Source organism: Diabrotica undecimpunctata, chromosome 1, assembly GCF_040954645.1.
Source record: "Diabrotica undecimpunctata isolate CICGRU chromosome 1, icDiaUnde3, whole genome shotgun sequence".
Lineage (NCBI taxonomy): Eukaryota > Metazoa > Arthropoda > Insecta > Coleoptera > Chrysomelidae > Diabrotica > Diabrotica undecimpunctata.
The window spans coordinates 110,124,900-110,151,576 of record NC_092803.1 but is presented as its reverse complement, the minus strand read 5'-3'; the positions used below and the strand labels follow the sequence as shown (position 1 = coordinate 110,151,576).

At 32.2% G+C, this 26,677-nt stretch overlaps 1 protein-coding gene across 1 annotated transcript in view; it reads left to right on the top strand.

Annotated features, from left to right (window-relative positions):
• The window catches only part of LOC140452312 (cytochrome P450 4V2-like), a 167,834-nt gene that overhangs the window by 636 nt on the left and 140,521 nt on the right, over nt 1-26,677 (top strand). The gene's annotated exons all lie outside the window — the stretch shown is intronic.

Here is a 26,677-nt window from a genome sequence, read left to right as displayed (position 1 = left end):
ATTGTTCCAGTTTCTTTTAAAGTCTCAAATGCTTTGAGTGATACATGTTTATATCAAACCGACTTTAACAAAAAAATAAATTACTAATAGCTGTATAGGTATAATAGATATTAGCTTAAATTATGCCGGATTTTTTTTATTGAAAATAACGTGTCTCGACAAAAACGTCTATTATATTACATTTAAGTTAAATGCAGTAAGTTACATTAGAGTTATTTAAATACAGTCTCTTACATCTCAAATCACTGTTATATTTGTTTTAAAACGAACATTATTACAGTATTTCTTGAATACAAAAGTTTTATCGATGAATACTTTACACTTAATCATGCACGATATATCCCACTCACACTATATAATAACTTATCCGAACACATATATTTTTTACCTCATTAATGCGTGATAAAAGAGAGCAGCACTAGCACTCGATTACGCGTTGTTTTTGATGGATCTTGTAAATCCTCTTCTGGAACCTCTTTAAATGACGCCGTTTTAATACTCCAATTTGTTTGTACCGCTGATATTCAAAAAATGTACCGTCAAAGAAAGATCAACCCAAATCTAACCTTCCTGCAAAATATACTGTGGGGAGATGATCCCTCTAAACTACTTGAATACATTGAACTTACTAGCTTAACGTACGGCCTCAGATCTTCAGGTTTCTTATCTACTCGGCCTATAAAAGAGCTTGCATCCACTAATATACAAAAATAATCCCTCACTTGTGAAGCCTTACTTACACAAACTTACGTAGACGACATTCTCTGTGGTTCCGAAACTGAAGCTGACCTAGAAACCACATATCACGAATTAAATATCGTTCTAGGCAGTGCTTGCATTTCAACTCACAAATGGGTTTCCAATTTCACAAGATTTACTGAAAAATATTGTAACAATGATCAACCCACTTCATATGATATCCAAATTGAAAATGCCTCTAATAAAGTTTTAGGAATTTCATGGAACCCTTTTCCAGACACACTCTCAATTTCAGTACCTAAAGCTCCAACTGACAATCACGTTACAAAAAAACTTTCCTTGTCCACTCTAGCTAAAATGTATGATTCATTAGGGTTGATAACTCCTGTGATTCTACATGGAAAGTTATTCATTAAGAAACTTTTCCTCGAACGAATGGACTAGCACGATATCTTGCCTCCCTCTTTGGAAAAAGAATGTACAACCCTTGTAAATAATATACCTCACTTAAAGTCCTTAAAAATCCCAAGCTGCCTATTTCTTAATAAGAAAATCGCACACATACAAATTCATGGCTTTGCTGACAGCAGCGAAAAGGCTTATGCAGCATGCATTTACTTTTGTATTGTATACTCTGATAACACAATTTCCTGCATACTGGTTACAGGCAAATCTCGAATAAGCCCTATCAGGACAACTACCCTACCTTAACTTGAACTCAGTGCCATGTTACTCCTCTCAAAACTCACAAAAAGAATCATATTATTATATGAAACCAAACTGTCATTCTCTAGTGTCAATGTGTGGAGCGATTCAAGGATAACACTATCGTGGATATAATCTCACGCATGAATACCTTTGTTCCCAATCGAGTTGCTTAAATCACTGAATTATTATATTATTATACCCATACAAAAAAAAGCGTAATAAAATATACTGCACAAACTATATAGATGTATGACTTATTAACACAGAATATAAAGTATTTTCCCTAATACTATTAAAAATTTTTAGTGAATGGGTGAAATATTAATTGGGAGATTATAGTGTGCGTTTTTGAAATGGAAAATCGATCAACTATAAATTAAATATTCACAATTAAACAGATAATGAATTAATATTAGGAATAGAAGACATCACACTAACTCTTTATCCAAACATTAATTAAATTGACAGAAGCTTATGTAAAGGGATCTCGAAGTAAGACTTGAAGGAAAACTGTCGACTCTCTCTACAATAATAGTGGCATCAAATAGGGAGATGGTCTATTCGCAATCCTCTTTAATATCGTTTTGCAGAGTATTGTATAAAAACACACACATGAACTCTGCGCTTTAGTAATCAGGGTCCTTGCACTATTACTGCCCTATTAATAAAGAACCCTGTATCTCCACTATAGCGAGTTTTGAGAAAAACGCGATTAAAGATTTTTGTTTAATCCCTTGTGCTTTTGGTACAATAATAACACAAAATAATTTAGGGTAGAGTGTGTAGCATTGTAGTTAACTTTTTTCAAAAAACAAAATTGCAAAATTACCATATGGACATTAGTTATGCGACATACGGGCTAACAAAGCAAAGAATTATGTCAAGTTTACTTAGCTAAAACCACGTATTATCCAAATTTGTCTTAAGCTTGGTTTTAACTATGTAATTATTATAAAATTTATATAACTGCCTCGAAAGGCAAAACATTTTAACATTTTAATAATATTTTTTATGAACATTTGTTGAATAAAACATAAGTATTTACGAAAAACGTTTATTTAAAAATACAAAATGAAAATTATTATTAATCATAAGTTGGCAATTCCCAAAATTGATGGCGGTTCGCCGGTATAATTTGACCTAAGTTTTTAAATATTTGTTTTTTTCTCTTCTTAGCAATCCCAGAAGGTTTCGTCACAGGTGTGGGGTCCTTTATCCCAGATTTTAACACTCTGGGCTACAAAAAGTTCATCTCTATCAACTCCTCGCTATCATCAATCTTAACGTGTAAAATCTTGCTACCTCTCTTCACAATTACTTTAACAATTTGTGATAGGTAAATATGTGACTCTGTTTTCTTTAATTTTGACTGTTATGATAAGTCTTTCCAGATAAAAAAATCGGAAACTCCCATTTTTTTCACCACCACACGATTCAAATTACACGTTTTAACGGCCTCGACGAAATCATGATAATCATAAATTTTCTTCTTCTTCTTTAACGATAGTTCCACTTGGTAGTGGAAACTATTAGCGGCGTTGCTCTATTCCTTAGAAAAAACCTCGCATATCGTTTTATCCTACGTTAAAAACCCGTATCTGCTGAGAATATACCAGGTTTTTACTACGAAGCTTTAAATGCCAGGTTTATACTAAGCATAATAGTCATTTTTGGCGTTTACAGGGAAACTATTTTCATTCATAAAATATTTAAAAATGTAAACTACGGGTTTTTCTCTATGTGAATATGTTATATAAATCATAATTATTCATATGGTGCAAATATACCAATTTTTGAAATTTGGGAGATACGGGGTTCTTTCTTAGTAGGGCACTATACTAGCTTTAGCCGATGATACGGATATAGTGGAAAATATAACTACTAGTGTCAAGAAAGACGTAAACTGGAATTTTGTACAACTTTGAAAGTGTTATCAGTTTAAATATTTGCGCTAAAAAAATTATGGAATCCAAAAATGTATCTTACCTACAGTACAAAAATAAGAATTTACCGTTTAGTCATGTGACCTATAATAACGTATGCATTTGAAATTTGGACGAATACAAAACATAATCTTCTTCTTCAAGTGCCATCTCCACGGCGGAGGTCGGCAATCATCATAGCTATTCGGACTTTTGAGACGGCTGCTCTGAGAAGTTCATTTGATGTACATCCGTACCAATCCCTCAGGTTGCGCAGCCATGACATTCTACGCCTCCCTATGCTTCTCTTTCATTGGATCTTTCCCTGCATAATCAGTTGGAGCAATGTGTATTTCTCTCCACGTGTAATATGTCCGAGATATTCTAATTTTCTTGTTTTTATTGAATTTAAAATTTCCATTTCTTTGTTCATCCTTCCCAGAACCTCTTTGTTTGTGACGTGTGACAAAACATAATAAGAACCGATTATTAGTAGCGGCAGAATTCTTAGAGATAATGTGTTGATAAAATAATTTTTTACCCTCATATATCTACTATTTTAATGTTTATGTTTTCATGAGTAAAAATTAAAATGCATCATTCTAGTCTAAATATTATTTTATCTTCAGATTTTTATAAAATAACTCCATACAGTAAAACTATTAATAAACAATGCTGATAAGTATGTTTCCAGCTTCAATTTCTTATCTTCAATAAAAATAAATATATCTTTTTTCACTAGACATAAATATATCTTGTCACAGACAATATGTTTTATTATTTAACATAATCTTTTCTTCGTTGAATAAATATTTACTAAACACATCTGCAACGCCTCTAGACCTTAAAAAAATTTATCTTGCTCTGCATACCACGCCATCCCAGTTTTATAACTTCTTCGTTGCAAGAAAAGTAACGATTTATTAGACCCTTTTTAGAAAAGCAAAAACGTTGTAGTCGTGAATATAGTAAAAAAGGGTGATGTGGGTAGATGCATGCAATTTATGTGAAGGAACATTCAACTACAACAAAAAACTAACTTTAAATAAATTTGCGCTTCTTTACTTTTTATTTTTTTTATCGTAGCTGGTCAGTAACGTCAAATTCTAATTCTTGGTTATTGTTCTAGTCTTCCTATTTCTCTCTTTTTCTCTATAGCGTTACAACCTTCTATGCTCTTCTCATTTATTTTACTTTGTCAATATTGTCTACAATCTAGTATGCCTTCTTCTAAAGGTGCTCACCTTCTAGGGGTGTTAGCAACTACATTGACTCACCTTATTTTATTGACAGTAACTTGGAATAGATCAGTTGCGGTAGACCAGTCCATTTCCTAAGATTGCCCTCCATCTTGCCTTGTAGAAACAACTATAGAAATCAGTATTTACTATTACGGAAAATATGGCCGAAATAAGCCAATTTTCTGTTTTTTACGGTGGAGAATGGTATCTTGTAATAACTTGGTATAGCATTTTTCATATAAAAATGTTTGCACGTCAGTCAAGATTTACGACGTCAGAACCCCACAGCGTTGCCAAAACATCATAATAGTTAGTAAGTGAGGAATTTTTAAAATGTCAACTATTTGTCAAACTATTATATTAACAGTAAATACACTTAGTTTTAGGAGTACTGCAACACACTAAAATAAATAGGAAAACATTTTAATACAAAATTATATATTCTAAATTTTAAACTTACCTCTTTTAGGGCTTTAATAGTAAAAACGTCCCGCCATTATTTCTTGTTCGAAATAATCTATCTTATATGAAAGCTTATCAGCTTTTTACATAGTATTTATTTATTTTGGCATAGCACAATCACACTACACAACAATAATTAGTTTTTAAAGCTATTAATCTAAATTGAATATATATTAATAAATATAATTTATTAATATATATTATATATTATTGTCATCAAATTGTGTAGGAAATCAAAACATAAATAAAATTCTTACTCTACAAAAGCGGCAACACTTCATAAAATTTTGCCACACGCTGAACTGTCAATAAAATTTGAAGTATTCCCGTATCAGTTGCGTACAACTGTCTAATCTATTTAATTAAAATTATTTTTTTGTAGAATATTAGACTTAAAGAATTATTTCATAAAATTTATATTATTAATAATAATAAATGTTTTTGGTTATTTAATCAATATAACTCTAAAATTCCCAATATAATGATGATTACATTTTTCATATTATTATACCATGTTGACTTCTATGAAAGATCGAGCAGTTCTGTTTGGATTTCGTATTATTAGCTTTGTTAGAAAAATTTGAACTCTAAGGTCGACGTTCTGGAAATTTTAAATATAAGTGACGTCACTTTATATAAATTGTGACGTGCAAGCATTTTTATATGAAAAATGCTATATTTAAATCTTTTAAGCTGTTATTCCTTTATTTAAACTTGTCCTGCTCTCCTGGGCATCTGGGCTGTAAGCTTTCCAATTATTTATTTGTTCTAATTTGATATTGCCCAGTTGTGATAGGAACAAGAGGACCATATTAGAGACTGTTCCAGTCACTGTTCTATATAATTAATTCTTCGATGTTCTAGATAGCATTTCTTTATAATGTATATCATGGTATATCATTTCATTCTATCGTCTACTTCATAGAAACATCCCAAACCTACTCAAACCGTCGTCGTGAGTTATGGTGATACCTACATACTTGAATTCTTTTATACATTTAGCATTGTACGTGTATATAGTTATACAGGGTATTCCAAACTCTCCTGCTAAACGGAAACCAAAGATAGTGTAAACTCATATAGACACTACAAACCGTCTATATGAGGCGTGAGCCTCATATTGACGGTTTGTAGTGACGGCCTCAATAGAATACATATTTTTGTTTAATTGTCTTTTGTATTTTTAAATTTAGGACATCTTTTTTAATAGTTTATGTAGGTTCGCTCGAAAATATAAGTTTTCTTTTACAAATTAATTAAGTCATACAATTAATTTTTGTTATTTGCTTAAATTAAACAAATTAATAAATTTGTTGCACAGTATTTTTTTAAATTTTATTCCAATATAAATTTCTTAAAGTTTTATTTATTTCAGACAAAAAACATGAGTTTAATATTTATGATTTATAGTAAAAAATAGTAAAAGGAATTAACAACAACTACAGAAGTAATATTACAACATATGTGCTTTATATAATGACTATTTGTTTAAATACATAAATATATTATTTTCTGTAAAGACTGTCTCATTCTTTTAAATCTTAAATTTCAAGGTTATTTGTGATTTCGTTACATGCATCTTCAATTCTTACTCAAATTCTTAAATTTGTTTACGATTTTAAGTAACCCCAAATACAAAAATCACATATATGTCACATTCGATAATATAAGTTTGGATAGAACTCACGGGTTATCCGTGTCATCTAATCCTCTGCTTGCCTTCATTATAGTTTTGCATTATTTCTTTAACCCTTTATGTCCCATTTTATCTCTCCATTTTATCTCTGTATTTAACCCTTTAATCCCTGCAGCTTCCTTGCTGCAGGGACTGTAAGGAGGGGGCAGCTGGTAGGTTGTCTTTTTTCAGAAGATAAAGTTCTAATGGCAAAAGGTCGTGGATCCTCTGATGTAAAAATAGATAGCAAAAAAAATATTACTGCTCTCAAATGGTATGACAGTAAGTCCTTCATATTAGAATCGAACTATTTAGGAAAATATCATCTTCTACATAAACGTATGTAGGAATCAAACGGCCAGCAATTGTAAAAGAATATAATATTTCGATGGGGGGTGTGGATTTGCATGACACGCTTGTGGAACTATATAGAATCAAAATCAAACCAAAAAGATTCTATTTGAGAATAACATTTAATCTTATTGATACATGTATTGTCAACTCCTGGTTGCTGTACTGAAGACACTGCAAACAAAAACAAGTGAAACACATTACCCTTCTCCAATTCAAATCTCAAGGTGGACATGCGTTACTGAAAGCTGAAAAGTTCGACACGAGAAAACGAGGACGTCCTTCTCAAGAGAATACACCAAATAAGAAATAAGTAATGCATCTTGCACCAGTGCAAGATGTTCGATTTGATGGCGTAGGACACTGGCCACTACATGATCAAAATCGCACAAGGTGCAAATTATGTATAAAGTCTTACTCTAGAATAAAATGTTCTAAATGCAATGTTTTTTATGTTTAAATAATATTCAAGATTGTTTTTATATTTTCCATGTACAAAATTAAATTTTTAATAGTATAAGTGTAGTAATAAACGTATTTCCTAATATAGTAAATTTTTTACCAGACCACTATACCAAGTGTTATAAATGGATAATTCAAGTACCACCAACGTCAGATGATTCCAAATGGGATCAATTTTTTTTTGAGTTTGAAGACTCTAGGATGCAAAGTTTTTACAAAAGTTATTAACAATTATTTTTTCTTTTATCGCTTCCTATATCATATATTTTTTTTTAATTTATAGAAAAAAAATAATTTGGGCTGGAAAGAGTTAATTTCGTTTATAGAAACATTAATCAGTGTTTTGGTGCATTTGATAAAAAATGATATTTGAGAATTTTTAAAATATTTTTGGACCACACTAAATTTATTAAATATTTGGTCCCCAGAAGAAAGGTGGTATTTTACTTCAGGTGTGGTATATTCTTTAATAAAATCGATTTCATCAGGCCCAAAATTATTTTTTGAGAACTGAAAAAGACTTCTTTGTACAAATTTGGTTCATTTCAACGTTTACAGGATGTTCTGAAATAGGAATTACATAGGAATTATTGGTATGTATTGTCACAATCATCAGGGTTTTGTTCTTGTCTATTAGCTTTATATCCTTCATTAATTATTTATTTTGTGTCAGGTTTATTGAAAATATCTTGAAATTTATATAACTTAAATCAGTAACAATGTCATATCACTTCATAACAGTTTCTTCAATATCTTCGGCCTTAGCTCCCATTAACGACTTAGTAACATGAACAGACAGATGTTGTCTCACAAACTACGATCACTTTCTTTTATCCTATATTTTAGCTATAAGTTCTGGTACTGGTATGATATTTAATGAAAAGGTGTAATGAAAAAGATAAAAAGAATGAGTGGTGCAAAACTGACTGTTCACAAAAGCTTTACTAAGAAACGTTGCTCTATTTGGGTGCTCAATTTTGGTAAGGATATATTTGATTGAAAGGTGGCAGGTAAATCTTAATTGATAGTTATTAGATGGATAGATATATTAGATATATTAGCGAGGTTTGAAGTGGTAAACCGTTTCAATTACTTAAGTTATCACAAACAATGGTGGATGCGAAAAAGAGATTCGTCGACGCCTTACAATGGATAGATTAGCAACGGTCAAACTTACTAAAATCTGGAAAGATACGGACATAACCAGGAACGCGAAACTGCGCCTACTATGGACGCTTATCTTTCCTATCGCTACCTATGCTTCAGAAACTTGGACCATTAAAAAGTCCGACTCACGACGTATAATGGCCTTTGAAATGTGGATATATTGTAGAATAATGCGCATACCCTGGACAGCACATCTCACAAATGTCTCAATATTGACGGAACTCGACATCAATACTAGGCTTACCACAATCATCAACCAAAATATATTGAGGTACTTTGGACACATTACCAGAGGAATGGAAGGCATGGAGAGGTTGGTGGTTGAAGGCAAGGTAGATGATAAAAGAACCCGAGGAAGATCGCTACTTTGATAGTCAGACCAAATAAAGTGCGCTACCGGTTACTCTCTGCCTGAGGCAGCACACCGCGCCCAGGAGAGAGAAGAATGGATAGCAACCATTCGTCAAATACTATAACGTCACCACATCCTTACGAAGGATAAAGGATAGAGGAGGAGGAGATAGATAAAAGAGTTAGATAACGTGTAGTGATAAGACTACCAAAGAGAATTGAAATACTATTATAAAAATAATACCTCAATCAACCATGGGAGCTTATCGTCTATGCATCGCCTAGCTCAGTATCTCAGTAATAAACCTTGTATACGGTCAATAAATTTAAGAGAGTTCTGCAGACCATAAAATGAAGCTTATTATAATGCTTACCTTCTTATATACATTTTAATTATAGACAAAAAACATATCCCTATACGTCAGAAAAGCTGATTGACAGAAAGTAAGTGGGAGACTGAAATGAAGTTAGCACAGATGTCATAGGATGTATTCCTATGATGGAATTAGCTTTTCTGTCAACATAGAACAGAATATTTAGTCTACCGGACAGAGAGAGGAAAGGCAAATATTTATTCTACCGGAAAGAAAGAGAAAGAAAAGAAAGAACGGCACCAACTACTTTTTGAAGAAAAAATAGTAAAAACGAATCTGAAGGCAAAGGCATTAATAAATTAATAAATAAATTAAAATAAAATAATTATTTAAATATAAATTAATAAAGATGTGACGTTTATAACGTTACACACTCCTACCACCTGTCAGAAAAATTTCGAACACAACTGAGAAATTTTTCTCATAGAAAACAAGAACACAATGTTCTACCGAGGAATAAGTATATGCAGTAGTAATCTGTAGGAACAAATTAAAAAGTAAATACTTATAATAAAGCAATCAAGTTAATGAATATAATATCAAAATATTGATCATAAAAAATTTAGAATATTACTCAGGGAAATTGAATACTTCCCAACGAATTGTAGTATCCGTCAGGCTAGAATGTTTTATATGTTATTTAAAAATATTATAACAAAATAATTCAATTAATGAATATAAGTGATTAAGTATACATTACTATTTTTAAAAAATTTAGAGTATAACTCAGGAAAATTAAATACTTCCCAACGAATTGTAGTATCTGTAGTATCAGATTGTGTACCTGAATAATCAGATATAAGACCCTAAAAGATCAGAATAAGAAGCTAAAGCTTGTTGGTAATCAACATCAAAAGATAAATTGACCGAAACATCAGACAAACTACGGTTACTGGCTTTCTGAGAAACAAGTCCAGTAAGAACCTTTCGTTTTTCTTCTACTGTACTTGGGACAGATACATTCCTAATAAGAATATTTCATATGATAATTCATCTGTCTTTAGATGTTTAGATTTTTTTATCATTTTTTAGAAAAATTAAGAAAGTAATTAAAGTACGCTATCAACTGGTACCACAACATACCACAAAAACTGGTTAAGTTAAAAAAACAGACCACTTAAATCAATATAAAAGTACCTACCATCATAAAAAAAATATGTAAAAATATTTGAGTATAAAATATAAATTAAATATGCGGAAATATATAAAATGGTAATACTTTTTAACATAAAATGTGAAAATTAATGTATATATATGTATATATATATATATTGTAACCGTTTCAAAAGATAAAAGAAAATCATTATAAATTTCAATAATTTTTTTTTAAATAAAACTAATAGCCCCATCTATCTGTCAAGTACCTACCTGTAGCCGACTCAAGGATTCTTCTGTAATTCCCAAATATATCCGGTAGATGAGCATATTTTTCAACTTGTCACTCACGCCCAATTTCCAGATTCAGGCGCCATGACAGCGCTTCGCTCTTTTCTGTTAAGACCGTCCAACCGTTAAGACGTGTTTCCAAAGTGGGTCTCAATTCAGAGGTGAGTTAATAAATCCTTTTCTTGTCCATATTTCAGATAGATATTTATTTTTTTAGACCCTTATTGGAGAGGCTATAATGCTGCTATTATATTTCTAATACTCGTCGCAAGATAGTATTGCTATGGAGTTATTCCAGATCATGGCCCAGTAGCAGTATCTTTTTTTGGAATCCCTAACCCCTCTTATCTAGGATGGTGGTGATTTGATATAGTACGTAGCTGAATCAATGGTTTATTTGGTGACATTAAATAAGAAGAGAAACAGAGCAGATTAAGGTTGTACCAATTTTTATTATACCTACTTTCAAGACAACAGAAATGATTATGAACTCAAAAAAAATGAAAATATAGTGAAGTGTTCTAATTTAATTTAAAGGTTTATTTTCTTCATTGTCCCTAGTTGATAAATAACTATATTATTTTCAATGTAAACAAATTTCGAAATTTGGGGTTAATATATATATACATTCATTTTCTTTATAACCAATTCTTAATTTAATACGATACAAAGATTTTTTGTTTATGATAATGTTAACATAAAATAATATTTTGGAATCCCTTTGGGATGACGTAACTTTTAATGTTTTCTTTTTGTTCATTGCTAAGAAATAATAAAGAATAGTTTTCTTGTACACTTTCAATAAATCTTAATTTTTTTTTTTTGCTCTTCCCCTTTGAGGATAAACCAGGGGTGGCGTCCAATAATAAATTATAATTTCATATTATCTAATTGTGCTTGAATTTAAAATACGATATAGTTTCTATAACCCCGCCCTAATTCTCTTCGACAACGAACGATTCTGGCCTTGTAATATTATTGTAGCACGGCAAGCGTTACATAAATGGCGCGCCAATCGTGGAGCGTGTATCTTCATTATAAAAACAACGTAATATGTTTATGATTTCTGTTTACATTTCGTATTTTAGACTCAAGTTGTTTGTGTATTTGCTTTTACCCAATTTTTGTTTAATCAGTTTAACTGGCACGATTTTCGTTTTCCTTTAATTTAATCTTCGTAAAATTGCGTAGAAATATTCTCGTCGTATTTTTAATTTTGTGAAATACATAATACGTATTTGGAATGTTTATTACGTGTGCATTTTAATGGTCGTATTTTGAATGGTAAGATAATCGTCTGTTTATTCCCCGTTTGCCTAAGGTAAACATTCCATAAGTGAAAAATGAACTTTGTTTATTTCTTTATAAGTGTTTGGTATGGATTGAAACCTTGAATTTATTCCGGCTAATATGTTCAAGCATTTTATATTCTAGTCCTCAATTCATTTTCTTTGCAGTTCAGTCTTTTATTTTGTTTATAAGAACCATAATAATTATATTCCTCAATGTGTTTATTTTAAATAAACGAAATGGCTCTTAGAGTTCGTTATTTGAAAAATCAATTAAGTGAATTTTATTTCTTAACCTTGATTCATGATTTTTATTTGCGGCAAACAGCCGGGAACTATATCTATATACAGGCTGTCCCGACCTACCTAATTCTAAAATATGTTATCTGGATTCGTGCAGAATACTTACGCGAAATATTTTTTTGCGAGGATTTGAAGTTGAGTTCTTTGATATTGGGATGTTTTTTTAATGTCTAGTCTGTTATCTGTTAAATTTTCTTTTTAATCTGTTTTTCGTTTATTTTAAAAAATTATTTTTTCATAGTTTAACTTTTTCGTACTTTGAAAAGAAAATTTCATTTCCTGAAAAGGAAAATGCTTTCTATATTTTACAGTCCATGGTTCTTTTGTTTTAAAAGTATAAGGAAGTAATGATATGACTTCGTTTCTCTCTGCCTAAGGCGTCTTTGTTGAGAATATAGAGCGGAAATATTGTTATTCTCCTTCTGTTATGTTAATTTTATGTCTTTGTGTGGTCAGATGTAGTAGAAGTATGTTTTTGGTACTGGAATTTATTGTTATTTGTGGTTTTACCTTTTTTTTTCTCGAGATGTCCTGTAGGACGTACAGGCACGTGACCTGTATTATTGTATCCTGAGTTATTTGTGTTGATGTCAGACTGTTGTATACGCAGCAGCTTTCTTTTTTTTGTCGTTGACATTTTTGTGGTCTTCTAATAGTTTATTAGACCACATATATCTTTTGCTTTGAGACTTTTGGCTAAGGCTCAAAAGCTTTCATTTATTATCTTGTGTTCACGATATGGTACAAGTGAGGTTGAAGTAGTTTGCTGTTGTCTATTGTGACTCTTTGTATATACAGAGGTGAAACAACCCGCTGCCGCCTATTGTGAATTTATCTTTTATCTTTATGTCGACGTTAAGACCACGTTTGTTTAACAATTGAAATAGTTCTGGTACTACCGTTAAATGACCCACTGAGAATTAAAAGTTAATATTATTTTGACTCTGTTGTAGTTCTGCTAAAGAATGGTAAACATTTCTTTGTGATTTGTACGACGACCATATTGGATTGAATTAGGTGTCAAAAATGTGTTACTGTTCAACTTTTTTATTGTTGTGGTGTGTTATATCCAACATCACGATTTTTTATTATTGACGATGGACTGTACTATTTTTCTATTTCTTTGGAAGATTATAATGATTCTTCCGTTCCTTTTAAGTCTTTTCGTAAGTTTTTGTTTCGTGGAAGACTCTTATGATTTTTTTTTGTTTCTTTTTAGACTAAACTGTTTGTGTATCGATTATGGTTTGTATGCCATATACCCATTTTCTTTCTTCTTCTCCAATATTGTGTATTAACGGTTTGGATTTATTTTCTTCTTTTGTCCTTTTGCCAGTCTTCTTGCTTGGAAATTTTCCACTGTGATCAATCCCAGAGGATATTCTTATGGAACTATTGGCCATCCTGTTCTTTCTTCTTTTGCGTTAGTTTAATTTTCAACCAGTGGTTGGAAATTCATTCATTGCTTGACTGTTATAGTCAACTTTATTATTGTTTGATGCTATTTAGGTTGTCTACCTAGTGGATAACCATAGCGAAGCTTGCTAAGACTACTTAGTTGGCCACCCGCCTTTGTTGAGCTGGAAGCATCCCTCTTTTCGCTCCCAGAAACTTTAACACTGGTCTGTTCCACACTTTTGGTTAGGTTAGAGCCATATTTATAGAAATCTGCCATTGGTCGTTGTGCCTAATAGCCAACGAACTGTACCTGATGTCGATTCATTAAATCGAGCATCCAGTTTAATTTTGCATGTAAATAGTCGTGATTTTTGTTTATTTTTTTTTTGTTTTATTAAGACCTAAAACTGATCTAAGTCAGTGTTTCGACGGATAATTCAGATTTATCTGAAAACGAATAAATCAGTTTTCTTAAAATTTTAATACCTTTCTTCTAAAATGTTCAGTCCATTCTTAATTTTTAATTTTTTAGTTGATTCCCTTTACGCTTTGCGTACTTAATCTTTGCTACCTTCTCCAGCGACTATTCAACCCCTCCGTGGCCCGTGTACAGGAAGAGTTGCGCTAACGCGAACTTTATCCTGGAGAGGATTCGTTTCCTTTCCAAATTTTTTTGGCGTGGGGTCAGTACAGCACTGATACCCTAGTACTTAGTACATTGAATACCACTTTGCTTCGGCAAATCTGTCCCTTAGTGCTTCTTTCCCTTCAGGAAGTTGACACGTTTCAATTTTTTTTTGAGCTGTCTCGACAACCCTTGTTTTATGTCGGTGGTGTTGACTATTAGTCAGGGAGCATCCTGCTATAGTCAAGTGGATTAGTGGACCTATCCCTATTCCAATTAATAATTTTGTGTATCTCAGATGTTGTCGCAAAGAGACGAGCCTCTGGAAGTAGTGTAGGAGACTCCGCACGTCGATCTCCAGAGCAACTCAGTTTGGCTCGCACCCCAGTTCGTTGAACTGTTTTACTTTTTATTATTATAATATTGATCATTTATTGTGTTCAATATGTCTATATATATATATATATATATATATATATATGTATATATGTCGTATTTCTTTTCGACATAAATTTTATTTTTATCTTATCTTATTCTACTTCGGTATTATTCTCTCTCTAGTTTGTATTGATCGAGATCTTGAGTTTGTGCTACCCCGACCAAGAACCTATATTGATTTTAAGGGTGTTTGCAAAATTTAATCTCATTTTATTTTTAGAATGCCTTGGTAGAATGTGATATTTTTATGCTTATGTTAGTTTATATTACAATAAATTGTACATACCTTTAGTTGTCTTCAAGTGGATACAAAATTCAATTTATCTTATTTTACGGATTTATAAATCCAAGTAATTTTTTTGGTATCTATACCAAAGATATCAAGATTCCTCTGTCTAGTTACCAATGATAGTTCATTATAGTATCTGTTCATTTGCCTAAGTTTTACTCTTAGTGTGAAGACCTTCGAATTTCGACTCTCTATTCGAAACCCCCCAAAATAATGTTTGAAAAGATTATTGCTGTCTAACATACTATATTCTGAATGGCCAGACACTGAGGAAGGCTAGGGATGAAGTAAGAAGATTGTAAGAAGTAAGAAGTTGACCCTACCCGAAGTTGACCCTACCCGAAGTTGACCTACCAATGTTGTCCCTATTATAGGCGGATGATACACGTTAGTTATCACAAATTCTAGTTGTCATACTAATAACTAAACATCAGCCTTTTTTTTTGTTTCTAAATATAGATGTGTCTTACAGAAATTCTGATGTCTACCTTTCCCAGTAAACTTATTAAGGCTTGTCTTTGTAGAACTTTAATGTACCCAATTTTGAACTATTAGTAACTCTTTCCTTTTCTTTGCGTATTTTTAAATGTGTCTATAATGACGCGCTGCGTTATTACCTTATGTTATTCGTGGATTAAGTCATAGATGAAAGACTCTATGCTTCCGAACAAACGATGACACATTTGTATTTTGTATCTTATGGCGTTAATGATACGATTGTATTATTATTCTTATGTTATTCGTGGATTAAGTCATAGATGAAAGACTCTACGCTTCCGAACAAACGATAACATTATTTTTTTTGTGTTTTATTGTGTTAGGTCTCATAACGACTACGCAGTAAATTATCTGTTTTGTATCTTGGTGACAACACTAGTATGTTTTGCTTTATATTACTTATGAAATTTCAAATAATAATATCTTAATTATATTGTTTCGATTGAATGCGAGCATTTGGTCTCAAATAATGATTTGTAGATATGTTTTGTTTTATTCCGCTTTGTTCATGATATTGGTTATAGGTGAAATACCCTATGCATTTTGAGAGTGAGCATGCAATTTTTTTTTGTTTACATTTTTATAGTTGAGTCATTTCTATGCGTTCTGTTTCGCTTTGTTCTGAAATCTTTGAGTTGTTACCACGTGAGTTGTGAAAGAAGGATTCTGTGAGTCCAGATTGTAGCTACATTTGTCCATTCTGTTTGTCTTACCTCTCCGTATATCTATTTCCACTTTTGAAAAGGTTAGTATGGTGTGCCACCATGCCTAGTCCGATTCCACGCTGGTACCCAGTTGAAATCGTGGGGAGGGCTGTGTAACCGTTTCAAAAGATAAAAGAAAATCATTATAAATTTCAATAATTTTTTTTTAAATAAAACTAATAGCCCCATCTATCTGTCAAGTACCTACCTGTAGCCGACTCAAGGATTCTTCTGTAATTCCCAAATATATCCGGTAGATGAGCATATTTTTCAACTTGTCACTCACGCCCAATTTCCAGATTCAGGCGCCATGACAGCGCTTCGCTCTTTTCTGTTAAGACCGTCCAACCGTTAAGAGGTGTTTCCAAAGTGGGTCTCAATTCAGAGGTGAGTTAATAAATCCTTTTCTTGTCCATATTTCAGATAGATATTTATTTTTTTAGACCCTTATTGGAGAGGCTATAATGCTGCTATTATATTTCTAATACTCGTCGCAAGATAGTATTGCTATGGAGTTATTCCAGATCATGGCCCAGTAGCAGTATCTTTTTTTGGAATCCCTAACCCCTCTTATCTAGGATGGTGGTGATTTGATATAGTACGTAGCTGAATCAATGGTTTATTTGGTGACATTAAATAAGAAGAGAAACAGAGCAGATTAAGGTTGTACCAATTTTTATTATACCTACTTTCAAGACAACAGAAATGATTATGAACTCAAAAAAAATGAAAATATAGTGAAGTGTTCTAATTTAATTTAAAGGTTTATTTTCTTCATTGTCCCTAGTTGATAAATAACTATATTATTTTCAATGTAAACAAATTTCGAAATTTGGGGTTAATATATATATACATTCATTTTCTTTATAACCAATTCTTAATTTAATACGATACAAAGATTTTTTGTTTATGATAATGTTAACATAAAATAATATTTTGGAATCCCTTTGGGATGACGTAACTTTTAATGTTTTCTTTTTGTTCATTGCTAAGAAATAATAAAGAATAGTTTTCTTGTACACTTTCAATAAATCTTAATTTTTTTTTTTTTGCTCTTCCCCTTTGAGGATAAACCAGGGGTGGCGTCCAATAATAAATTATAATTTCATATTATCTAATTGTGCTTGAATTTAAAATACGATATAGTTTCTATAACCCCGCCCTAATTCTCTTCGACAACGAGCGATTCTGGCCTTGTAATATTATTGTAGCACGGCAAGCGTTACAATATATATATATATATATATATATATATATATATATATATATATATATATATATATATATATATATATATATATATATATATATATATATATATATATATATATATATATATATATATATATATATATAACTTCGATAACGTTTTTCATCAATTTTCGAATGACTAATCGCTTACCGTTGCACAGCCGTGGCGGGTTTAAATTACGAAGCAAGATAATTGGAGATCCAGCTTTCAATTGTAAATTATGCGGTGGCATGCCTGGCAAATCCAGTGAGTTCAAAAATTCTGTGGGAAAATTGACAGCTTCGCTGTCATCGCAAACTGTATCAATAGATTTGTATGATACCAAGTTCCCTGGCAACAACTGTTGTATCTTCAAATTTAAATTGTTGACTTCTGCATGTTTTGCTGCTAAAATAGCTCTTTCTGCAAGCCACTCATGATTTATGTACTGTGTGTGTACATCAGGAAATATTTGTTCAATGAGAGTATCTTGCGAATCAGCGATTGTGCAGAAATCGGTCTGTAATTTTACGTATCCAGTTTCATGTGTAGCAACTTTTCCATCACCGATATCTAAGAGTTGTTTTGAGAATGTTTCAGCGGATGGATCTTGAAGCATTTGAACGCGCATATTTACGTTCAGCTGTATTTTTTCAACATTATTCCACAATGGAGATGATTTTAAGCAAGCGTTGATCTCATCAGCGTATGTTGAACGTAGAATGATGGGAAGTGTTTGTCTGAAATAACCTGAAAGCACCAACAGAGTGCCGCCAAATAGTTTGTCGTTGTTTTTAATATCTTTCAATGTCCTGTTTAACGCCTCAATTGAATGTTTGTGTACCATAGTACATTAATCCCAGATGATAATTTTACACTGTTTTAGCACGGTAGCCATGGACGATTGTTTTTTAATGTTACACACTGCGTCAGGGTTATTTTGAATATTTAGTGGCAGCTTAAATACTGAATGAGCTGTTCTGCATCCATCCAATAAAGTTGCCGTTAATGATGCAACGGCCAATGCGATGCCATTATTTGATCGTATTTCAGCAAGAATTAGTGAAATAAAAAATGTTTTGCCAGTTCCACCCGGTGCATCCAAAAAGAAGAACCCACCTTGTCCTGCTGAAACTGCGAGCAAAATGCGGTCATAAATGGTTCTTTGTTCGTCATTTATTAGTGGGATATTGCGAGTAACAATCGCTGCCATTTCTACAGTGTTGTACTGCAGTTCACGATTCATTTCAGTGTTAATTAAATCAGATGCAGTTCGATTTGGCGAATTCATACCGAAATGAGTTACTGATAAGTTGGTAATGACAATTCAAAAATCCTCAATAGCAATCAATGCTTCATTGTACATAGCGTCGCTGAATGTTATCGTTAGATCGTAGCACCGTGTACGATGTTGATGCAATATATCATCAGTCATTGGATCTTTGTGATTATCCCACAATATCTGTGCTCGAGCTGGAAAACATGTAGTCAAGACTATAGCGAATAGTAGACGAATTTATATTGCTGTACAGTTCAATGCAGCTTCAGCAAGCATACACTCCCACTGGTTGTCGTCTTCCAGCAAGCCGACTGCAAGGCATGCGTCTTCATATGTTGGATACTGTTGCTCATTCACTTTACGTATATCTTGAAATGATAATGGGCCAGTAACATTAACCAACAACAGTCGAAGATAAAAGCACTCAGTGTGTCTTGGATTAACTGTAAATAATCGCTCCAAAGCGTTCGATTTAAATAAATTGAGACATGCATTAACTGGTGAGCCTTGCTTGCGGGGCATCCATTTTTTTGTTTGAGCCCATGTGAAATATTGTGGTACTTATGAATAGAGTAATGTTCTTGCAAAGGCACCAAAATCATCCATACTTTTACACAATTCAAAAAATGCTGTGAGTGTAGTTTTAGGTGGATTTGTAGCACGATCAATCACTGTCTCGTTCGTGAAAAATACACGCTGACCGTTTTCAAGATGGACGGCTAAATGAACAACTACTGGATCCCGTTCATGAATTGGAAAACCGAAGATACGCCAAGCAGCTTCATTGGAGCTGATGTACCGTCTAATTTGGTAGAGCGTAATTTCATCGTTTTTATTCCTTGGAGGAGCATTTACATTAGTATTTTCTACTCTAAACACAGCTATATCACTGCCTTTATGGACATACTTGCAAATATATTTAATGCTCTTCACAGAACTGCAAATCTCAACATTAATATGAGCATTGTATGTCTTGCTTAGCAGAGGTGAATACGGCACCACCCAAGGATTGTTAATGTCAATGTCTGTGTTGCTGATATTTTTAATAAATGAGTATCCGCCATTATCGGGACTTCTTCGACGATATATTGGATATCCGTCGGTATTTGTTATCGTATCATTAGTGAAATCTTTAGGGAAATTTTTAGTACATTTTTTATCTGCCATGCAAGGCGATAAACGATAAAGAGTACCACATGGACCATGGATCATGTTTGCTGTAACAATATCAAACAGCACTTGGTCAGTAGACGGATCTGGAATTTCCGCAGAAATGATACTATATTTTGATAATCCCCTCTTTTGCCATTCAACTGAATACAGCCAGCAACGTGTGGGACCGAATACATGTAATTTAGTAATGTAACGTATTAGAGACTTCAACTTTTTTCTAAATACACGTGCTGTAATGTCATGACGATGTATTGCATTTTGGCCAGGCAATAGCAAATATGTAATCTCTGGCCATTTTGGATTACATGTGAACGTGATAAATAAACACGGTCGTCCGTATTCGCGCACGTAAGCCATAGCATCCTGTATATATTCTTGCATATGACGTGGACTGCCTATATACGATGATGGTAAAATGACAGAGTTACCAATTTCGGCGACGTGGACGTTGTTGTTAATAGCGTCTCGTAAGTGAATGTACTCTTCCGCACACAGCTTGAGTTGATTATGTCGTAAGTATCGTAGTCGTTCGCCCTCTATCTTCGCGTACATGTCGACAATGAATTGTTGACAAAGCTCACGACATCGTAGAATGACGTTGTCCAGGCCGCACCGAATCATTAATCGGTACGAATAATAATCTTTCGAGCTAACGTTCTTGTTTGTTTCAGCTCCTGTAATAATATATTTATGATTATTAATTTAAATTAATTCCGTTCAATAATTTAATTATTTTGTTAAATGGTTAATGTTAAATGAAGTATCTGATACGGGATCTCGTTGTTTTATGTTTATGCAATATCCATCTTGTCCCTTCCAGAATATTAGCGGATATTGGAGAGCATCATATGAACGATGTGTATCATTCATACACATTACACACATAACGCTTTACAGTAAATAAAATTCGGCGATACTTGTGACATCATGACATCGATGGGCTGCTTGCTACCAATTACCTGTGGCTTTCTAATTAGGTAATTATGTCTTCCAGAGCATGCTATTCCATATTACATTTGTGTCGTCTCCCAATTAGGTGGTTTCAAAAATATCCCATAAAATCTTCAAAACAGCTAATAAACCCCATAACACAGCCAATAAACCTTGAATACGGCCTATAAACCCAAGAGTATTCTGCAAACCATAGAATAAAGCTTATTATAATTCTTACCTTCTTTTATAAATTTTAATTAAAGACAAAAAACATATCCCACTATGTCAGAAAAACTTATTGACAGAAAGTAAGTGGGAGACTGAAATGAAGTTAGCACAGATGTCATAGGATGTATTCCCATGATGGAATTAGTTTTTCTGTCAATATAGAACAGAATATTTAGTCTACCGAACAGAGAGAGAGAGAGAGAAGCAAATATTTATTCTACCGGAAAGAAAGAAAAAGAAAAGAAAAACAGACGGCGCCAATTACTTTTTGAAGAAAAAATAGTAAAACGAATCTGAAGGCAAAGGAATTAATAAATTAATACAGAAATTAAAATAAAATGATTATTTAAATATAAATTAATAAAGGTGTGACGTTTATACCGTTACAAACGAAATATAAGTTTGACAAAAAGACAAGAAAATACTGAATTCTACAAGCTGCAAAAATTAGGGCATCTGAGATTTAAGGACTCGAGATTGAATTAATTAGACATCAGATCGAGATTTCTCTCAAAAATATATAAAAAACCGTCAGAAAACATTTAAATAAATTATTAATGCAATACTATTAAAATCGACGTATTTTATTTAGGTACTTATAAGTTGCAAGAAAAATTATATCTTTGATAGAATATCGCGAAAAAGTTATATCGTCATTAAAATAATGCACAACTGCTTATATATTTATTAAAATACTTTAAAAAATTATACAGTCAATAAAATATATTATTAACATAAAACAATAAGTCTTATAAAATGTGTTTATTAAATACTAGCGGACCAACTCGACATCGAGTTTTTTAAATGAAATTTTTATTTTGCAAGAAAAATATACAATATATACAATGACCGGAAGTAAAAATATTTTTTTCTTCAAACGTCAAATAATGATGACATTACTTATCTAACTTGATCCTGTCAAAGTTTGATGTCTCCGCCGGCAGCAGTTTCTTTTTCCCATTTCTTTACGGCGGAGGGAAAAGTGTTGTCATGGTAACAATATGAAACATGTCACAAAGCAACAATACAAATGTCATTAACAACAATTAAACATCATTTTTATTTATAGTAATATTAAAAGTACAATTAGTTAATGAGGCATTTTCAAAATTGAAACCGTGCAAAAATGTTCCCGACTCTTGATACGCATTGGTAATTGTTGATGATACTGATGGTCGAGAACAACTTTCAGCAATCATTCCCGATGTTGGCGAATCATGAGGGTTTAAAATTTTTTGAGCATTATCGTTCTTATCGGACTTGGAGGGCCCCAAACGTGCTACTGCATCATTAGCCGAGGACTCAATTTCGTTTAGGTTTTCTATTTTCGCACTAAATTTGCGCTTGCGGTTGCAACAACAATAAGCTGTCTTTAATAATTGCAAACAAATGTCAAACAACTGTAACCAGGGAGACGTAAATCCCACTGACGACTTAATTATTTTAATTTCTAACATCTAGACGACTTTGATAGTTGTCACAGTTAATTTCGAGTAAAAATAGCGTATAAATTGTACTATTTATGGTTGAAAATTGCTATGTTTGAAGAAAAAATAGTATACTTTATTCGGCAAAGAAGCGACTTTTCTTGACTTGCCCTCTATTACGTAATATCGGGCGCGTCAAGAAAAGTCATGCTTCTCCGCCTCATAAAGTAATATACTATTATCAATAACTCAAAAACTATAAATGATAATTTCGTGAACTTACATTTTTGAACTCTACGTTGAATTCTCTATTTGACTAATAAAAACGAAACCGGAAGTCAACCTCAAAACCGGAATGCAATTTTTAGTTCATCAAATGTCGATATGGATATCATTTAGCAGTTAATTTTGCATGCTGATCACGAATCCGGTGTCAGATTTACTCTATCTTGACGTTTTATGTGCGTTTCGGGTCACTTCCGGTGTCGGATCGCAACCGGAAGTACATATTTAGATTCGTCTCGACGAGACCTTTCGATCCATATATACATTGAGGGGTCTAAAACTTAAAGTAAATTTTAACTTCCGGTCACCTCAAAACCGGAAGTGAATTTTTGTACCAAAAGTATATCTTGACAATCTCATACGTAATACTAATAATATTCCGAAAAAATATTTTAATTATCTAATATGGTTTTTGAGTAAAGTGGTGGACACGAAAAGGGCTTAGCGTTTTAGTATATAAGATTGTGGGGTCTAAAACTTAAAGCAAATTTTAACTTCCGGTCATCTCAAAACTGGAAGTGAATTTTTGTACCAAAAGTATATCTTGACAATCTCATACGTAATACTAATAATATTCTAAAAAAATATTTTAATTATCTAATATGGTTTTTGAGTAAAGTGGTGGACAAGAAAAGGGCTTAGCGTTTTAGTATATAAGATTTAAAAATTAGCAAACATGCATTTATTAAATACTCAAAAACCATTTACATATTATTATGACCATATATTATCATAGGTAAACGTATAAACAAAAAACAGGTCGCAGTTTTTAAATAAACTGAAATAAAATTTAAATTATAAATAAATTTAATTAATACTAAAACTTAATCAACACAAAATAAATGGTAATTAAAAGATAGAATACTGAAAGCTGGAATCGAAAAAAGGCCTTAATTTAGTTAATCTAAATATTAAGCCACAAAAAATAATTATACTCTTCACAATGAAACTAGTTTAAAAATATTTACGTTTTTTTCAAAAAAAAAATCTGTAAAATAAATGAGTTTATTTAGTATAAAATTACTACTTTCTCCCTCTTCAGATCGGCAAAAATATGGTTAATTTGGAGTGCCGTGGACTCAGTCGGCAAAATAAAGCGATAAAAAATGACAAAGGGCAGTGTAGGTATGGAATCTGGCATTGATTGTGCGGGGCGCAATGGGACCCTAGACGAAAAAAAAATGTTTCTTTATAAAGAATAAAACTAGAATGAATAATCTTACCGTAGAAAATCTGGGTCTCACCACAACTAAACAACTGAAAATTGATATCATTAACCATTTCAGCAGACAAGTCAGAAATAACTTGAAACTGGGTTTTACTATTTCTTTTATAAGTTCGGGCAAAACTAATTAAATTTTGAGAGGGGTATGTTAGAGTTATGTTCATAATATCGGTTGGTTCTCACGGGAAAATACTAACACTTTTAACTGAAGTCGACTTTACACTACACGATTTATCATGTGATTTGTCATATGATTTGGTAAGGAAGGGAAATTTACATGCTTAAACTGTGTGATTTGTCATATGATTTTGTCATTAGCACTGTCATGCGGCTCGTCGTAGCTTGTCACAGGAGAATAGGACGGTACCTATTCCGCGTGATAAAATCATATGATTTTCGGTAATAATACGGGTAACACCAAAATATTTAAATATCGCGCCTTATTCTTATGTCAATTTAGCAACATTCCCTTACCGAGAGACAACATTCTTTATTTATTTATTTATTTTTTGTTTGTTGCATTGATATTGAACCTATTATTTAATGTGTGCTATTGTGTCGTATTTTTCTTTTATTGTTTATTTAGTTTATTTTATTCTTATAGTCTTCTTAGTCATAATTTTAGTTTAGTTTCTTTATTAATTATTTTTAATTTGGTATAATATCAACACTAAATTTGATATACCCTGTCCACGATTTCTTCGTAAGAGCCACTAGCAAGCCCAAAGGCGTCTGATCTTTTTCTTCTGACTGCTTTACGCTGTACGCAGTTGTTGCCGGCGTATTATTATTAAAAGTCAGGAAGCTAATGCAATCAAATATTTATTTTCCATTATAATAGTTTAAAAATCTAATGGTTGATACCTATACAGTGTCTAATATCTATATAACCATAAACAAAAAGAAAAAACAATAAAACCTCACTCATTGTCACTCATATCATAAGTCATAACTTATCATGCAGTGTAAACACGATTTTTCAAAACATCATAGAAACGAGGAATCATAACAAATCTCATATGATATCGTCATATTATAAAATCATGTAGTGTAAAGTCTACTTTAACCCTCCAAGGAAAACGTGACATGATGGTACACAAAATGTAACGTCGGACTAGCAGCATGCAAATCTAGAAAAGGTCCAAAAAACAAATATTTTCTGAAAAACGGTCTGAAAACTTGTCGATTCTTTAAATACATAATAATTAAAATAGACAAATAAAAACATTTGCACACAAATTTATTATAACTTGTATTTAAACTCATGCTTTGAAAATAAAAGTTAACCAGTATATCTTTTTTACATTTGAAGTACTATAAAACACAAAACCTTAAATTTAAAAAATTAAACAAAGACTGAAAAAAAAATGATATGTTTGAGATGCGCAAAGTAGATACATGAATGAACGAAAATAAGTCAATATTCGCTGCTGTCTTCGGAAATACCATCCTGTAGGCAGTCGGAGCAAATGCATTTTGCGTGTTCTAAGCATACAAATTTTTGGCATTTTTATAACTTATATCTGGTTGACCTATTTTTTTTTTCTACCACAGTAAAAACAACGACCTCGACGATTAGGTTGTGGATTTGGGACTGGAACAATTTCCGTCAATTTTTTTTTTCAATACTACAAATTTCTTTTATTCTTGGCTTAATTGATCTAGGAACACGTTTATCTAAAAATTGACCTTGCAGATGATCGTTTACTAGTTCCATACTAAGAGCTTCTAGAAAATGTCTTCTGAGTATTTTATCTATCTCATTGGATTTATATTTATTTATTACAGATGAATTGATACCGGCTACATTTATTGCAGAATAAAAAATGTACATAGGCTATCGGCGAGTGGCTCAAGCGCAATTGTAGTAAGCACACATTTTAAAAAATAGATCTACTCCTCCTTTGGATTTATTATAATCAATGACGATTTCTGGCTTGCCCGTTAATTTTTCTAGCAAATCGTCGTAGTGCACCGTTGAGAGTAAAATAACGTTTTTGTTTTTTCTGGGTATATACGACACAATCGTACATTTTTCTCTAAAAGCAATCATACTTGTTTTTTCTGCTCTATTTTGCATTTTCCCATAGTGCCTGTCATAGTCAAAAGATGTTCGTTCAAAAGAAGATCGGCCAAGCTGAGGCTCATAAAAATTTTTTCCATTGTTACATTTCTGTGAGAACCAGATATAGGACTGCAGGGGCGAGGAACGAGGGAAATATTGTTCTCGTATTAACTTTATATGGGCCAGGTGGCTCTTGTCCAACATGGACCTCTAGATTTGCGGTATAAAAAATTTAGTGTCTACCAATGCGTAGATTTTTATTCCGTATTTATTAGGTTTATTGGGCATATATACTCTAAAGCCACACTTGCCACGAAAAGCTTCCAATTTTTTATCCATCATTGTATATTCTGACAATGAAAAATGTTTAAGTAAATTTAAATTATACGAATAGAAGATTTCTCTCACAGCTGCCAATTCACCATATTTTTGCCTCTCTAATCGTGTTCGTTTATCATCAAAGCGCTTTTCATATATGTCTTACTTCCC